Below are 19,887 nucleotides of genomic sequence, written 5' to 3' on the forward strand. Positions count from 1 at the left end.
ACTAAGAGATATTTTACAGTGGTATGACTTCCATTTAGCAGTCAACTTTAGAGGCTGGAATACTGCAGGTAAGAATCCTTCAATGGCAGAACAATTGGAAGTGATAGCCTTGGGTCCTTCCCAACATTAATAGCTCATGATTATATTAATACTTTTCAATTAGATTTATTCCACTTCCTCCATGAAGGGCTCTACTAAGATTTTCCTAAACCATTGAGAAGTTGTGATGGCTAAACCTCCTATACTGAATTACCATTCATAATATGTTACTTCTCCTTTCTGGAAGAGAATAAAATAATTCTTAATTAAGTATTATAAAAAGTCAAAAATACTTCTGCAAGTTAGGAGTATTTGAGAGTTGTATCTGTTTAACAATTAACACAAGTCTAAGACTGCACTCCACAAAACATATCAAAATAATATCACAAAGAAGCTTGCACTATAAGGCTACAAAGTGGTATATAAATGAAAGACAATAGTATCATCAACCTTGTGATTATTGCTATGTCCTCAGAAAGGATGTTTTCATAGATGTGAAATATTCCCATTATAGATCTTTAGGATAAAACCCTCCTCTGCCAATCACTTTCTGAATGGCCACCTGGATATCCTTGTGTCTGAAGCTATACACCACGGGGTTCAACAATGGAGTAACAACTGTGTATATCACTGTCAAAGCCTATCCTTGCTGGATGAGTACTAGGTTGATGGTCACAGGTAGACTAAGGAGGCACAGCCATAGTGGACAATGACTACAGTGAGATGGGGGGCACAAGTGGAGAAGGCTTTCCACTTGCCTTCAGCTGATGCGATCCTCAGGATAGTATGAACAATGAAGCCATAAAAGATGCAAATGAAAGTCAGGGGACCCATGAGTGCTGGAACTCCACCAATGAAGATGACTAGTTCATTGATGTAGGTATCAGTACAGATAAGCCGGATAACTGGTGTGATGTCACAGAAGAAGAGGTTGATCTTGTTGGGCCCACAGAAAGGAGTTCAAAGACTAAGAGGGACCCTATCAGTGAGAACAAAAAACAATCACAGCACAAGTGGCTGCCAGCTGTCCACATACCTGCCAGCTCATAAGGATAGGGTACCAAAGTAGATGACAGCTGGCAGCATAGCAGTAGTAACCCATGACCCCCAGCAGCATGAAATTAATGACAGGAAAATACAAGGAGAAAAACATTTGAGTGGCATAGTTAATAAATGAGATTGTTCTGAGCAGAGACAAAAGATTTATGAGCATCTTGGGCAGGATGACAAAGGTGTAGCATGTCTCAGAGATGGAGAGGATCCCTAAGAAGAAGTACATACGTATGTAGAAGTACATAGTTATGCAGACGACAGTGACAATGGTGATGCTCCCACCATAGAAAAACAGCAAAGAGGATGAGCTGGATTTCTCCAAGGTTGGAGAATCCCAGCAACAGGAACTCTGTGACAGAGGAGAAATTAGTTTGGTTGACTTGGTCCTGGAGATTGACCTACAGAAAACAGGAATGAAGGAAGAGACTGTTTACCCTGAAAGATGCAGATAGTTAGTTACACTATGGATTGAAGAACAATAAATAGGAAAAGGGGGAAAGACTAGTGCTAGTAGTTCATCCTTTGAACTAATGCTAGGATGACTTTAGTCCATCCTCTCCCCTAAACACACTACCTATTTGACCCATTTGTTAGAAGGGAGTTGGAAGGGACTTTAGTGCATTTAAGAAGCTCTAGAGAAATATAAAGTTCTCACAATCAGGCTGGTCATTGATCTTACTAACTCACTACCATTCTGCCAAGAAGATAGACCTGATTTAGAATTCTGCTGTAATTGTAGTTTCAAACTTTGTAAAGAAATAAACCCACCCATCAGAACTTTATTCAATATGAGCCATTACCTCTCTTCACATTTTCCCTAGATTTCCAACAGAACTCACCATTGCTTTGGACACACCTGACCTTGAGGAGTTTCAGCTCCTCCAATTTCTCCTTGCTAAAGGATGGGAAAATTCTTTTCCCATTAATTCAACTAAAATCAAGTTTGAATTTAATAAAGTAATCAAAGAAACATCATGGTTTTGGGTCTTACATTCAAGTCTTTAATCCATTTTGAGTTGATTTTTGTGCATGGTGTAAGGGAATGGTCTACTTTCATTGTCTTGCATGTGGCTGTCCAGTTTTCCCAACACCATTTATTGAAGAGACTCTCCTTTCTCCATCATATGCTCTTGGCTCCCTTGTCGAATATTAGCTGTCCATAAATGTGTGGATTTACTTCTGGGCTCTCAAAGACTTGAATGTAAGACCCGAAACCATCAAACTTCTAGAAGAAAACATAGGCAGTACGCTCTTTGACCTCGGTCTGAGCAGCATATTTTCAAGTCCCATGTCTGACCGGGCAAGGGAAATAAAAGAAAAATGAACAAATGGGACTACATCAAACTAAAAAGCTTCTGCACAGCAAAGGAAACCGTCAACAAAACGAAAAGACAACCTAACAATTGGAAGAAGATATTTGCAAACCATGTATCAGATAAGGGGTTAATATCCAAAATATACAAAGAACTAATACAGCTCAATAACAAAGAAACCAACAATCCAATTAGAAAATGGGCAAAAGATCTGAACAGAGCTTTCTCCAAAGAAGATATATGGATGGCCAACAGGCATATGAAAAGATGCTCAACATCATTAGCTATCAGGGAAATGCAAATCAAAACTACAATGAGGTATCACCTCACTCTGGTCAGAATGGCTATAATTAACAAGACAGTAAACAACAAGTGTTGGAGAGGATGTGGAGAGAAAAGAACCCTTGTTCACTGCTGGTGGGAGTGCAAACTGGTGCCACCACTACGGAAAGCAGTATGGAGTATCCTCAGAAAATTAAGGATAGATCTACCACATGATCCAGCTATTTCACTGCTGGGTATTTATCCAGAGAACATGAAAACATGAATGCATAAAGATACATGCACCCCTATGTTCATTGCAGCATTATACACAATAGCCAAGACTTGGAAGCAAAGTAGGTGCCCATCAAGGGACGAATGGATAAAGAAGATGTGGTATTTATACATGATGGACTACTACTCAACCATAGGAAATGACGAAATCCGGCCATATGTGACAATACGGATGGACCTTGAGGGTATTATGCTGAGTGAAATAAGTCAGAGGGAGAAAGTCAAATACCGTATGATCTCACTCATAAGTAGAAGATAAAAACAACGACAAACAAGCATATAGCATTGGAGACTGGATTGGTGGTTACCATAGGGGAAGGGGGAGGAGGCAGGGCAAAAGGGGTGATTAAGCTCACATGTGAGGGGATGGACTATAATTAGTTTTCGGGTGGTGAACATGATGTAATCTACACAAAATTTGAAATATATTATGATGTACATCCAAAAATAAACAAATGAAAAAAGAAAAAGAAACATCAAAACCAATCAAATAATTGAAGAAAATAAAAGCACAAAAGCAGACTAAAAATGAAAATTCTTTAGCTAAAGGAGCTCGATTCAAGAGACCAACCGACTGCTGATCCTACAGGTTTGAGGTATAATTCTCACATGCATACCATCTCTGAGCATTTTCTCTTTGGATTCTTTCACTTTCAAAACAGGGCTTGAAACAGAAGTATCAGTTTCATTTTTCCATCTAGTGGAGGATACAGACAAGAGGCTAGTGGGTAGATTTGACAAGTTCTCTGAGTAGACAAGTCATCATTTCCACTAATATATTCATTCATTAATGTGTTAATTTATTGATGAATTAAATTAATAAATATTCACACCTAATAAATGTTTATTGTCTATATTGCATAATTTTCTTAGGTTAAGTAAGCAAAGTACCATTCTTAGCAGAAATGATGCTAAATCACCTTGCCTTTTTCACCAATTCCTCTCACCTCACCCCAAATGCACAAATAAAAAAAGGTAGTTTTTCCACACCAAGACCATCTTTCCTCATCCTGAAGCGTCCTACCTCTGTGTTTTTGCTCAACGTTTCCCCTTCACCTGGAAAATCTTTATCCATTTTCCATCCATTCTTGATCACTCAAATGGACGCTGTATCTTCTGACTACCCTGGTCTCCAATGATAAAAGTGATAGGAACTTACCGTCCTCTTAAATTGTTTAGCAACTTTCTATTGCATACAGGAATGTATCACGGAAGATAGCAGCCTCTACTTTCTCATATACAAGAATGTAAATGCCTTGGTGGTAGTTCTGTATTCCCCATAATGTATTAAAAAATTGCTGCTTTAAGACATTGTTTAATGAATTGATGATTAAATATTTGATTTTTTTAAATTGCATCTTTAAAGGTATTATTTAAGCTCATGAAAGGGATGGTGGAATTTTAAGCCTTGGAAGGAGATATGTGAGAACAGAGATTCAGCCCACAACCTGCCAGATCACTCTGCATAGTTATAATTGTATTAAACACGTATTAATCTATCACACAGCCAAGAAGTTTTAGAACATAAACCAGACCCCAGTCCTCCTGAGTGCCCCTAGCATTACTGTCTGTTGCTAACTTTATTACTCTGGCTCTTCACAGTACTTTTGCATCAATTGATGGCTAACAAAACAAAAACCACCAGGCTCTTCCCTGAGGAATGTAATTTATTTACCTCCTCAGCTCCCATCTCTGAGGCTTATGCAGTAGATTATTTGTCCACAGAATGTTAGGGTAGTGAAATCTAAAGACTACCAGCAAGAGGTCTGTAGAGAAAGACATCTCAGTTATATACTCACTTTTTTTAACTCTCTCATTACTTATTAGGCTTTTCTAATATACCATTGTCACCAGAGAATAGTTTCATGTGAGATTCAAGAACGAAAGTTGAATGAACTAAATGTTGAAAGGTCATTCATGACAGGAAGTTATAAGTATCTGCCCTTTCTTTTTCAATTATCCAAGGAGGATTTCTGAAAGAGTTAGTGTTTCAGAGATCCAGGAAGATCCAGGAGTCAGTCTTTCCGAGGTGGTTGACAGAAAGGGAGTAAATTCTGTGGTGTCCAAGGTTATATTTTATGGCATTTGTTTGAAGCCATCCCTGTGCCTATTAAGCTCAGTTGGCGATGCCCTATTTTATTTTATCTCCCCAAAGCCCTATATCGTCTTCCATTTTTTCAAGCTACCATATATATTTGTGCCTTGCTCTGCTCACATGCTCTTCTTTGACCATCACTAACTAAATAGACAGACTAAAGCTCATGGGATAATTAGAACATTTCTAAAATTATCATTGGTGACTGGCACTTCTCTACCAGGAACCCAAACAATATCTTCACTCAATTTCCCACAGAAAATAACCCAACAGGGGCCATTTCTCTACGTTCCCTAGCACATAGCTATTAGAATCCAGCGAAACCCAGAAATCTTTTAATCAAATAAGACTCAAAAATTAGTACTACTATAATCATTTCTATTCTGAAATGGCTTTATTCTCTTCCTTTCTAGTACTGACATCTCAATGCCCAAAACCGTGTATTGCACTTCCTCTGCTGAGAATTCTGAGACGTATCCCCCAAAGCACCATCAAAGAACTTTTGTCTCATTAGTTGTGGCACCAACATGCTAATATATATTTATACTTTCCAAACCTCCAGGGAGCCATTATTGCAACATTACTTTTGGCATAGTTCCAATCCTTTCAACGAGTAAAAAGGATGCAGAAAATACAAGGTACCACAAATCTCACAGGTCCAATAGGATAAAAAGAGAACAGGAAAAAACTAACAATGACAATTAATTGGCAATTACTCCCAGGTTGCCTGATAGCTCATTAGGAGCCGAAGGCTGTTGCAAATTAAGCAAAGAGAAGTGAATGTGGAAAACCCATGCTACAGAAGGTGAAGAAGCGCTGTCTTTTTTTTTTTTTTTTTTTTTTTTTTGAGGTCTTTTATGTGAAGGAGAAGCCCTTTTCTTCCTTGGGCTTCACCAGGGCAAATAAAGCCTCGTTTTATTATTGCAAAAGAAGAAACAGCATTCTCCCTTTTAGGCTATGTTCATCTAAACATCATAAATTCAGTTTCTGCACCCAGGAGAGGGTCATAGAAGCACAGTGTGGGGGATGAGGAAAAGAGTGATGTCTTATCTGGCAAAACTAAGACCTCGAAGAACACCAGCAAAGAGCAGATTTGAGGACTGAAGGAAGTTGTGGAGTGTTTAGCTGCAGGTTACAGAGGTGATAATCTGCTTTTGCCTAGCTTCTTAGAGATGGAAAGATCTCCAATCAAGTGTCTGCCTCAAGGGTAGGGAACAGGATTAAAACTCTATGGATAACATCTTAGAGTGCTCAGCTAGTCCCTCCATTACCCTCATTCTGCCCTGAGTTCTCTCATAGTCTGACCCAAGACGGATGAGAGGGGCTTTCGGGTTGTAGAGAAAATGATTAAGTGACTGTTCCAAATTTGTGTGCCACTGTTTTCCTCTCCTGTATTCGAAATGAGGTTAAAAATCAAGCTCTCTATTGCTAGACTCAGCCAACACAGTTTCTAGACCTTAAAGTTTCCTGGAAATTGATATTCTTCCTCGTGTGAAATAATACCGAAAAATCCACCCTCTCTACTCTCCCTCATGAGTCATGAGTGACTCACAAGGGGATCACAGAGAGGACTGCAGGCACTTAACAACAAAGTATTCTCCCACCCACTCTACTTGCTGCAGATCCTGTCAGTGACTCCCAGCAGAGATGTTCCGGGTGGCAGTCCCCAGCAATTTCCCTCAGGGCAGCAGAAACTCCCAAAGGAGATGCTTTCTGACTCAGAATATTTTTCCTTCCAGTTACAACATTTTCAGAGGCTAAAGACAGAGATCTCACAGCAGCTACTGCTTCTTCCAGCAATTTTCAAATGTGAGCATCTGTCCCTCCTAAGAACTGCTGAATTCTTGGGTTTCTTGGACATCTGGGCTGTTCAGTACATCTTTCTGAATTAACATTTCTCCACAGGGTGCTGGCCAAGTCCTCCAGCTTGGTTCTGTGTAACTCTTTAAAGAAAGCTGTTCAAAGACCTCTGAAGTTTTGGAGCAGGAATAAATCTGAAAAATACTGCAGTTAGTTACATTTTTAGAATTACTTCTTGACACAATTGTTGTGAACTTAGGAGCTGCTCCTCTTCTCATTCTCATGCACCTGAAGACACTTGTCCAGGAAGTTAAATATAGTCATTCTTCTTTGTTAGATTTTAAACTCAAGTTTTCAATAATCTTAGTATGAAACATATTTCATTTCAAATATTTCAATATGGTTCAAGCATGAAAACAAAAAATACCTCTAGATATTTTTTAAATTCCATATTCACAGAAAAATATGAAACTAGACTGAAATTGAGACTCTTTTTCCCCAGAAACATTTTGTCTATAAGTGTCTATAAGTACTACCCTTATTCACTTCATCTCAAACATCCAGGTCCACACTACTCTAAAAGTGGTTTTCTTGTTTTTTTCCCAGTGTAATCAGGCACCACTCCCAAGTCTGCCATATGAACTATATGAAGCATAGATTTCAGTTATATTTTCCAGGAATTGCTGTGGTAAATCAATTCTAACTTCTATATTTACATTCTTTAGGATTCTATGAGATTAAGGCTCTCAAGAATTTTCATTTCCATTGCTCCTTTCTCTACCCCAAAGAGTGAGGAAGAGAAGAAAATATGTTTCACTGTATTGAAGAAAAAATGACATTAGGTGAAGAAAAAGAAAATGATATATTTCAAAGGTAGAGTTAAAAATCTTTTAAAAATACAGGACCTCAAAGAAGAAAAATTTAAACAAAAAATTTCTAATACATAACATTAGAACACATTTCGAATTTGAAAAAGAAATTTATGTATTTGATATAATGAAAGCAACTGTTTTAGGACACTTAAACTTCAAAATTACTGTATAATATAAAAAGTAACAAAATATGATGGTTAATTTTATGTGTAAATTTGACTGAGCCATGGGGTGTCCAGATATTTGGTTATTTGTTATTCTGGAGGTGTCTATGAGGGTGTTTCTAGATGAGATTAACATTTGAATCAACAGACTGAAAAAACTGGAATGCCCTCCCCAATGTAGTGGGCCTCATCCAATCTGTTGAAAATCTGAATAGAACAAAAAGGCTGAGTGAGAGAAGTTTCTCTCTGCCTGACTTTCTTTGAGCTGGAACATTAGTCTTCTCCTGCATTAGAATTCGGAAGTAGACTGGAACTTAGACTATCAACTCTCCTGGTTATCAGATCTTTGGGTATGTACTAGAATTATTGGCTCTCCTGGTTCTCCAGCTTACCAACTGAAGATCATGGGACTTCTCAGCCTCCATAATCACGTGAGCCAATTTCTTATATAATATATATGTATATATTTAGTATATATTTATATTTATAAAAATAATATATATTTATATAGTAAATATATATTTAGTCTAAATATATATATTTATAATATATTTCTATTTATATACATAAAATAGACTATTATATATACATAAAATAGACTATATATATATATATATAAATAGGCTGTATATATATATATATAGTCTTTTGTTTCTGTTTCTTTGGAGAACCCAGAACAATACACAAAACGTACTCTGCACATAAATGATAGATAGAAATGGAAATGGAAAGCAACAAGGAAGAGATTGGAAGAACTAAATTATAAAAACAAGACTGTAATATGTCACTCAGTACTTTTGGTTTTCAAGTGAAAGAAACACAATACAATCTAGCATAAGGAAAGAGAATCTATTAGCTTAAATAACTAGGAAGTCCAAGCCAAATATAATCAGATATGGTTCAATTCATGCACTTATATTACATCATTATGCTGAGTCTTGACTCAGAGGTCACCCTCTGAAAAATGTACTCATCTATAATTTACCTTTTCTCTTTAACATTTATCACAATTTTATGTGCATTTATGATTATTTTTTCTTTATACATCTCTATATTCCATCTCTATGTAGAGTTTTTTCCTGTTTGTTAAATATTTTAGCCCTATCTCTAAGATATTGCCTGACACACAATAGACATTCAATAAATATTTGTTGAATGAATGAATAAATTTTTTTCTTTCTCTCTTTCACTTCACTTTGCTTCACTCTTCGTGCTAGATTTCTTTTTCTATAAGCTGATTTTATCCAAATAACAGGCAAAATGGAGATGAAAGTTTTATGCTTCCATTCTTTTTTTTTTTTTTTTTTTGAGGAAGATCAGCCCTGAGCTAACATCTGCTGCCAATCTTCCTCTTTTTATTGAGGAAGACTGGCCCTGAGCTAACATTCGTGCCCATCTTCTTCTACTTTATATGTGGGAGGCCTACCACATCATGGCTTGCCAAGCAGTGCCATATCCACACCTGGGATCCGAACCAGTGAACCCTGGGCTGCCAAAGCAGAATGTGCTAACTTAACCGCTGCACCACCAGGCCAGCCCCTATGCTTCCATTCTTAACAATGCAATTCAAAGGGCTGAGAGATCCCCAGTCTCACATATCTATATATAGAATTGAATCAAGATTCTTTCTAGGCAGAATATAAGTTGGAGCAATGTGTGGTTGATTTCACAAGCCTTTTTACTCAACTCTACGGCAAGGGATGGAGAAGGTAGGGTTTGTCCCTCAACTGAAACACTTGAAATGGTTCCTGGATATATTATGGCTTATTGTACTGTAAAAAGTGGAAAAAAACCTCAAGTTACATTGGATTCAGTACATAAAAAGGAAAAGGAATCCATCACTCCTATATCTGAACATACATCAGAACACTAAATGCTGAGTTGCAGGAAAACTGTGATTCAGTGACTATGATATCATCAGATGCTCAATTTATCTGTTTTCTTAGCTCCCCTTTCTTTTCTATTTCAGTTTCATCCTCTGCTTGGTTTTCCTCACAGTGGTAAAAATTGAAGGCAATTCTTGCTTATCCAGATAAGCAAAATAATAAGAATCTGACTGTTGAGAGTATGTTGTAGGAATTAGATTCAATTTCTGCTCCTAAGTTTTGTGAGTATTGAGAGAAAGTGAGAAAAATGGTGACTCTAGCAACAGCAACAGCAGTGTTTCGTTAATCTATGGTTTTCAGCTATTGTTACATATTCTAGTTCAATAATTCCAGACTCTTGACTCTTTCAAACTTTCCAATAATTTGTAGGCACATAATTTCTCGAATTAAACTTTCTTCTTAAAAAACTTACATAATTTTATATGTCCTGCATTAATTTCCAACTGAATCAATGATTAAGTAGTAACTGGGAAAAAATTAATTGCATAAAATATTTTATTAAAATTATGGAGTTAAACATTTCATAAAAGAGAAGGATAGCGGGAATTCTGCTTCTAGTCTCATTGAGTAAGTCCCTAGAGGATCAACTCTCCTGAAGATAACTACTACAAACTCTGGAAAAAAAACACAAAGGACAATTATCTGAAGGTACTGGAGATAGGCTAAAACTAGGCAGATCTAGAATGTAGTCAACATTTGAAAGAAGGTGAGTACACAAAATGAGTTTCTCTTTGATACAGCTTTTTGTTTAAATGAAAGCCACAGTCAGCACTCTGTTGGAAAAGAAAACCAAAACACTCAAAAAGAAAACCAACAGAATTTCTTGCATGAAAAATCAGAGGATAGAGTTTGGGGTAACCAGAACTGCTGGAAGGTAAGAAAAGAATCCTGGAAATGAGAAAACTAGAGAGAGAGAGAGCTTCAAATTCCATGTACACATTCTATCCAAATTTCTGGCTGACCTCTGAAGCACATATATGTGGGAAAGACTCAAAAAAACCCAGAAGTACAAAATAATTAAACAGAGATTTGAACTACCATGCAAGAGAACAAATTTTAAATTTTATTACAACCAAGTTACTTGCTTTCTAAAACTAAAAAGACCAACAATTTTCAAATTAATAGAACACAGTCTCCACAACATAATATTCACCAGATTGTAGTTTAAATCCAAAATTATTTACCATAAAAAGAACAAGGAAAAGATGGCCATTCACAAGAAAGAAGATAGTCAATGTAGATTTAGTGAGATATAATTCAACGCTGAAATTAGTAGACCAAGGTTTTAAAACAGCTATGATAACTATGTCCTATGATGTAAAGGAAAATGTGCTTACAATAGATAAGTATATAAGAAATATTAGAAAAGAAATAGAAACTACTAAAAAAGAAACAATAGATAAAAGCTAGAACTAAAAAATATATTATCTGAAATAAACTTTAATGGATGAGATTAGCACTAGAATGGATATAACAGAGGAAAGAAATAGTTAATGAGAAGATAGATTAATAGAAATAATCCAATGTGAAGAAGATGGAAAAACAATTAAAAAAAAAAACAGAACCTCAAACACCTTGGGAACTATATAAATGGTCTAACACATGTGTAATTGGGGTTCTAGAAAGAAATTATCTAGAGAATAAGGTAGAAAAAATATTTGAAAATAATGGCCAAAAATTTCACAAATTTTCTTAAAGACAGAATTTATAGATTCAAGAATCCCAATAAATCTCAAGAAAGATACATATGAAGAAAACCATGCCTAAGCACAACAGAGTCAAACTGCTAAAAATAAAACATATAAAGAACATCCTGAAAACAAACAAAAAGTGTCATACAAAGAGTAAAATCACTGTCAACTCCTCACCAGAAAGTATGGGGGCCAGAAAACTGGAACACAATCCTAAACATGAAGGATGAAAGGGAAAAAAAATAATAATAAAACTACCAATTCAGGATTATATTTTCACTGAAAATATTTTTCAAAGTTGAAGGTAAAATAAAGACGTGTTTATATAATAGAAAACTAAGAGAATTTATCACCAGTTGAATTACACTACCTGAAATACAAAGGAAGTTTTTAAAGGTAAAGGGAAATTATTACTGTTAATAGAGTCCAGTCAGCTGTAACTCCTGGCAACCCTGTGAAGAAGTAATGTCTACAATGTCTTGTCCTCAACAGCCCTACTAAACTTCTGTAAACTTATGCCTATGGCTTCCTTTATGGAGTCAATCCATCTCATATTTAGTCTTCCTCCTTTTTCTACTTTTCTATTTTTACTTTTCCCAGCATTATTATCTTTTCCAAAGAACCCTGCCTTCTCATGATGTGCCCAAAATAAGACAGCCTCAGTTTTATCATTTTTGCCTCCAGTGATAGTTCAGACTTAATTTGCTCTGGGACCCACTTGCTCATCTTTCTGGAAGTCCAGGGTATCCAGAGAGCTCTACTGCAACATCAGATTTCAAATTAATCCATTTCATTCCTGTCAGTCTTCTTCACTGTCCATCTTTCACACTCATACATAGTAATTGGGAATACAGAGGTGTCAGTTATCTCGGCCTTAGTCTCTAATCACACTTCCTTATACTTGATGATCTTTCTTTTACTACTGCCTTTCCAAGTCTGAGTCTTCTCTTGATTTCTTGACTGCAGTCTACATTTAAATTGACAACAGAACCAAGATAAACAAAATCTTTAACAATTTCAATATTTTCATTGTCTACATTAAAGCTATGTAGTTCTTCTGTAGTCATGATTTTTGTCTTCTTAAGGTTCAAATGCAGTCCTGCTTTGGCACTTTCTTCTTTCAGTTTTGTCAGAAGTCATTTCAAGTCACTGCTGCTTTCTGCCAGTAAGATGGTGTCATCTGTGTCTTTTATCTTATTGATATTTCTTCCACCAATTTTTACTCCTCCTTCCTCAGAGTCTAGCCCAGCTTTTTGTTTGATATGTTCTGCATACAGATTAAACAGATACAGGAATAAAATGCACCATTACCTGACACCTTCACCTATAGGAAACCATTCTCTCCATCCATATTCTGTCCTGACAGTGGCTTCTTGTCTACTATACAAGTTACGCATCAGGTCAACCAAGTGCTGAGGCATGTCCATTTCTTTCAGAGCAGCCCATAGGTTTTCATGATTCACAGAGTCAAAGGCTTTACTATAGTCTATAAAACATGGACTAATGTTTCTAATTTAGGTTTAAATTACCTTTTATTTCTTGAATCTTCTGGAAGAGATCTCTTATCCTTCTTTTTTGTTGTTGTTTTATTCTATATCTTTGTATTGGTCTGTATAGTAGTTCTAAAGGAAATTATACCGGACAGAAACTGAAATAGTTAGATGTTAAAAAGTGAATATTTTAATTTTCCCTCATAGCTAGGGCTTTCTGAGTAAAGAAACCTGGAACCTAGCTTAAAGGGTTAGCCTTGAAACCTAAAATATAGCTAAACAATCAGTGTTAGATTTACCTTCTCAGACCAATGTGTTTACATTTCAAAGGGGGATGAAAACCAGAACCATGGAACCAGTTGTTTATATTCCGAAGGGCTGCAATTAACAAGGGGAAAAATGTTCCTCTTTCTCTCTCAGTAAGGAAGGGTAACAGCTGTTCCACTCCTGTATGAGGTCCTAGATTCCTAATTTCTGAGTTTCTCTTCTGAAGCAGAAACCCCCAAATGTGTAGGGTGACATCTGGTTCTCATCACATAACCCCAGAAGGATTAGGTCAATAAGGAAACTATTCAGTTATTGCTGTAAGTAATAATAATCTATCCATGCTCCCAAAACCTCATGCTTACCTTCAGGATAATATGAATAAATACAGATCTTAAAAATCTGTCATCAAGAAGAAATGATGAGAATTAAAACTATAAATATGAGTAAACATAAAAGATTATCTTTTCTTAATTTCTTTAGAATACTTAAGAGTAAAGCAAAAATTATAATATTTCCTATGGGTTCTTAATCTATAGAGATGTAACATACTTTAGCATAAAGGATAGGGTAGAGGTAAATGAAATTTTGTAATTCCAAAGCTTCTAAATTTCACGTGTAGTCATTGAATATTAACTCTCAATATACTGTAAAAGTAAGGGATATAATTTTATTTCAGCTCTAAACCTTCCTTTAATTGTACTGATTGTGATACTGGAATATTTCTCTCTTGCCAGCTGACACAATATTAAGCTTTGTCAGTAAAGATGCTAAAGGCACACCAGAGTTAGAAGGAGCTTCTCTTCCTGGTTCTGGTGTGCTCTCCTCTGCCAGGAGGCTAGCAGCATGTGGAACATCTAGTGGCACTCCCTCCAAGGCAGTTTCAGAAGTACCATCCCTACAGGTATTTTCCATGAAATTTCCATACTGAGGCCCTTTCCCATGGATGGTTTCCTTCAGCATCCCAGAGGGGGGCTTCCCAGCAAGTTCTGAGGTATAGCACCTCCTGATAGATGGCTTCCCCCAGGGATGGAAAGAGTAAAATCGAGAGGGAATTACACTGATTCCAAGACTCATTTATAAAGCTATGTTTAAAAAGACAGTTTGGCATTAGTATAAATGTAGACAAACAGATCAAAATAGGGTATCCAGAAATAGGTCCAAATTTGTGCAGTCAATTAATTTTCTACAAGGCTTCCTAGGCAATTCAATGGTGAAAGGATAATCTTTTCAACAATGCAGCATTTGGATAGAAAAAAAGTCTTGCCCTTTTCTCACATCATATAAAAAATTAATGAAAATGGATCATATCTTGACTGTAAGAGCTGATATTATAAAATTTCTAAAAAATGACTTTGGATAAACTCTCAGTAAGCTTAGATTTAGCAAACACTTCTTAAATATGACACAAAACACAAAAATTATAAAAGTCACAATCAATAAGTTGGACTTTATCAAAACTAAAGAAAACTTCTGCTCTATAAAAGACATTGATAAGAAATTAAAAAGCAAACCACAACAACGTAGTGAAGATATTTGCATGATACATACATGACAAAAAATACCTAGAAAATACAAAAACTCTTACAATTCAATGAGAAGACAAATGATCCAATCCAAAAATTGGAAAGGCAGAGATTCCAATTAAGAAATGGATAAAAGATTTGAGAAGGCACTCAGGAAAATATAGAGGTAGCCAATTGACACACAAATGATATTCAGTATCTTTAGTCATCAAGGAAACACAAATTCCAACCACAATTGGATACCATTATGCATCTACTTGATGGATGAAATTAAGACTGAAAAGTTTTGTTGAGTATGTCAAGCAGCTGATAACTCTCATAACATGGCTATTGAGAGTATAAGATGGCAAAACTACTTTGCCTAATTGTTTGGCACTCTCTTATAAAGTTTATTTACTTTATAAACTTCATATTTACTACATGACTCACCAAATTCACACCTAGATATCTGCTTAATAGAATAAAAAATATCTCCATACAGTTATGTAAATGTGTGCACACAAATGTTTGTGCGGCTCTATTCCTAAAAGCTAAAAATTGGGAAAAAATTAAATGTCCATCCTCAAGTGCCTGGATAAACAAATTGTCTTATATTTATACAACAGAACAAAAGAATGAAATACTAAGTCACACACAGCATGGATAAATTTCAAAAATATGCTGAGTGAAAGAAGCCAAAAAGCAAAAGGTACATACCATGTGATTCTATTCACATGAAACTCTGGTATTGTCAAACAAGGCTTTAGTGACAGAACCATTGTTGTTTGGAGATTGGTGTTGGTATAAGGGACTGATAGGGAGGGGGTCGGAAGAAAAATTTTAGAGTGACGAAAATGTTTCCTATCTTGATCATGGTGGTGTTTATATGGGTGTACATATTTGTCAAAGCACATCAGATTATAAACTTAAAATGGGTATCTTTTATTGCTTTAAATTTTGTCCCAATATATTTGGTTAAGGGATGAAATATAAACAAATGATCCTCACATCATACATAAAACCTAGTGCTATAAATCTTCTAGAGGCAAACACCCTTAAGAAAATAGAAATGTAAGCTACAGACTTGGTGAGTATATTCACAATATATACATATCTTACAAACAACTTTAATCCAGTATTTATAAATAACTATTAGAATTCAATAATTAAAAAACAGTCATTAAAATAGGCAGAAGATTAGAACAATTTATGAAAAAACGTGCATGGATAACCAAAAAGAAAATGAAAAACAATTGCTCTACGTTATTTGATATCAGGTTAACAGAAAATAAAACTAAATGAGATATTACTATTTATCCTGCTGGAATGACTAATATACTAAAAAAACAAAATAATCCTAGCAGTACCAAAAGTTGGAAAGAATATGAGCAACGGGTGGAGGTGTTATGTGGCACATCTGCTTTTGAAAATATGGGCGTAGCATCTTAAAGAGTTAAATATATATCTATCCAGACAAATAAGAGACAGGAATGAAAACAAATGCCCACAAAAGACATTTGCAAAATATGTTCATGACAGGTTTATTCATCATAGCCAATAATTGGCAACAAAGCAAATGCCTATCAAAAGATAAATGAGTAAACATATTTTTGCACATCCATACAGAGGAATCCTACACAGCAATAAAAAGAACATACTGCTGTGAAATACTTGTATAGATATTATTCAGTGATAAAAAAGAAAATCCTGCCTTTTGGAACATGGATGGAACTTGAGGGCATTATGCTAAGTAAAATAAGCCAGACAGAGAAAGACAAATATTGTATGATCTCACTTATATCTGGAATCTAAAAAAGCTGAAGTCATAGACATGCAGAGTAGAATGGTGGTTGCCAGGTGCTAGAGGGTGGAGGAAAAGGGGAGATGTTGGTCAGAGGATTCAAACCTCCAGTTATAAGACGCATAAGTTCTGGGAATCTAATGTACAGCACAGTGACTATAGTTAACAATACTGTATTACATATTTGAAAGGTGCTAAGAGAGTAGATCTTAAATGTTCTCACCACACATACACACAAAAACGTAATTGTGTGAGATTATGGAAGTTTTAACTAACATTATTGTGGTAATGATTTTGCAATAAAAATAGGAATATTGAGATAGAACAGCCTGTGATTCTAAGAGTACCAGAAAACTAGCCTCATATCAACATGAAGTCAGAAAAAAAGCATGCTCAGATTCCATAAGAAGTTATTATATATTTTTAAAAAGCACACAGCAGTACAACATCCCTATAGGAATAACTGTTTGCCTATGTAGTGAAAATCAAGATGCACCAACCAAATTCTCTTTCAAATCAAGAACTTATTGCCCCAGCTGATGGTAGTGCTGTGAGCAGAGAGGCTTCAGCTGTTTGCCTCTTCAACCATTTTGTCAGTAACATAGACACCTCACCCAAAGTAAGAAATTTTCCTGTAGCAACCCACACCCAAACTCTGATTGACCATCTTGGCCTAACTCAAAACACCTCTGAATGGTCATTCTACCACAGAGCTCACCATTGGGCCAGTGGAGGCTGTCATTAGTATTACACTCAGCTTAACTTCTCTCTTTGCCCAAAGCATTCCCCTCATTTCACAGGTGCTAATCCTATGCATTTATTAACAAACATCCTACATGACCAGCTATCTCACATTGTGCTTCCCAGCCTGGAGGATATGCTCACAAAATAGATAAAAGTTCTAACTAAATATTTCAAAATAAAGAAAAGAAATTAAAGAGGTGACAAAATATGTGAAATAATCGCAAAGATCAGAATTCAAAGAATTCAGTTATGAGTGACTAGAGGAAGAGAAGTTTTGAAAAGAGGAGCTACATCAGGAAGCAGTTAGAAATGAAAAAAAAAAACCCATTTCATAAATGAAATCTAAACTCAGAAGAACATAAGACTGAGTAAACATTATGGATAAGGCCATAACAGAAAAAGCAGACATGAAGACAGGAAAAACCTGGAGAAAGAATAAAAATAAGTCTATAGAACCCACTCTCTAAAATTCCATCATTATAAAGTTTGAAACCAGGTAAATACTCACACACGATATTAGTACCCACAAGAGTTGTTTCTGTTGGAGAAGAGGGAGTGAGTAATGACGTATTTCTAACACATTCAGCCTTAGGCATCTGCGGGATCCGTGTCCTGGGATTCAACCAACAGCGGATCAAATAGATCATACTACAGTACTGCTTGTTGAAGATCCCTCGTTGGTTGAATCTGCAAATACGGAAGCTGCGGATAGGGAGAGCCAACTATCTGACTTGAACGTCAGAGGATTTTGGCATCCACGAGGGTCCTGGAACAAATCCCCCACTCGTACCAAGAGACAATTGTATTCTGACCAATTTTGTTCACTGTGATAATTTATTGATGTGCCAATAATGATTTGTACACTTCTCTATCAGTGTGTTTTGTTTCCTTAAAAAAGTGAACGTGGTATAATCTTCTTTCACGGATGCAGTATATTTTATATGAAGACATTAATTATACTCTTTTGTATTCTCTGAATTTTTAATATTTCCTCTGAGTGTTTTTCACTCTTATGTTTTGATCTCTCTGTTTCATGTTCAAAGCTTCTTCAAATGTCTGGAAAGTCTTGGATGTTCAAATACATTCCAAACTATGGCACTTAAAAGCTTGTTGAAAACTCTGTAGATGGGTGTATCTTGTGGACTGGTGGGCTCCTATGTAGGAGAGTCAGACAGAGAAATGTTACTCATTTTGCTGAAGTAGCTCCTAACTTATAATCGTCTCCCACACAAAGAAATCGTCCTGTTTCCTAAAGGAATTGTTTAAGGCTGGCTGTCAACTTTTTGGAGGGCTGAGTGTGGGAAACAGATTGCTGCTACTCCATGCTATAGGAGCACTCACATGCAATCCTCTCTTTTAAGTGCAGCTCCCCACACTTGCCTCAGTTCTGCCTGGTATCTCTAGTCTAGAACTCCTCTGGTTTAACTGCCATAAAAGAAGGCCTCCAATCTTACCCTAGCATGGGAGAAATATAAAGCAATGCTACTCAGATGAGAGTCTGCCATCTATTCTTAGTCTACGAGCTCTTTGTTATCAACATGCGATGAGATAGGTATAGAAGTTGAATGTAAGTATTAAGCAACTTTTATAGAATTTGATGCTACTGAGACATCCAATCAGTGGACACTCTTTTGGAACAGAGAATAGAAGAGTTCAGGTGTTTTTCACTTCATTTTTTTAATAGTTCATTTTTATTGTATTTTGCTGAAGTATTGGCTTCTGAGGAATGGAAAAAGAAACCAGGTTCTACACTGTAGATGATCTGAGAAGCACTAATCCAGAGGCTGTGTTCCTTATTGAGACATTAAACCAATTTTACTCTTTTCACTCTCATCTGGGAGGCTCAGTTGTGAGGAGAATGTCCAGATACAGTTCTGTGCTGTGAATTGATTTGCTTTTGGTTGGCTTCCCACCTTATGCAGGTGGACTTTCATCTTTCTTTCTTCTGCCTAGAACTATTTTTTTTTCTTTTTTTCCTCTATAATATTTCTAATATCTCTTGTGTGCTGCCCTCTACTGTTTGCCTTCTCGATGAATGTTTTTATGTTTTTAATACCCCTGCTACCATTTTAGCGGGTTTAGGGATAGAATATATATGTTAAATCCCGAAAGGCTTATTAAGCATTAAAAAAATATATTCCATAACAAAATTTATAAGTCAATATTGCTAGGAAAAATAATGAAAACCTAATAAACACAAAGTCAGTGAAGTATTTTAATTCATCACTATGAAACCATTACTGGTCACACTACACAGAAAACAAATAATGATGTGGCATACTAGAATAGTTTAATAACAAAATTAAATTCACATTAATAATATGCACGCTATTTTAATCTAAATGAAAATACTTCTCCAGGAATAATTTGGAAAAAACAGCAATAAAACACAGTAAATTCTAAAAATAGAACTTACACCAATCACATTCACTCATGAACACACAAAAAATGATAAAAAGTGATGACTCATTTAAATATCAGCAAAGAAACATTTATAATAATAAATGTTTCATTCTTTAAGTAAATGTGAGAAATAAATGATAATTGCAAACCTGTTAGGGTAAAAAAAAAAAGCAGAACAAAATTGGAGATGGCCAGTGCTGTACTTGAAGAGA

At 35.8% G+C, this 19,887-nt stretch overlaps 1 pseudogene; it reads right to left on the reverse strand.

Annotated features, from left to right (window-relative positions):
• Positions 1-547: 547 nt before the first annotated feature.
• On the reverse strand, positions 548-14,185 carry LOC103558912 (olfactory receptor 10R2-like; annotated as a pseudogene).
• Between the last annotated feature and the right edge of the window lie 5,702 nt (positions 14,186-19,887).

The sequence above is a fragment of the Equus przewalskii genome, unplaced genomic scaffold, assembly GCF_037783145.1.
Source record: "Equus przewalskii isolate Varuska unplaced genomic scaffold, EquPr2 ChrUn-6, whole genome shotgun sequence".
Lineage (NCBI taxonomy): Eukaryota > Metazoa > Chordata > Mammalia > Perissodactyla > Equidae > Equus > Equus przewalskii.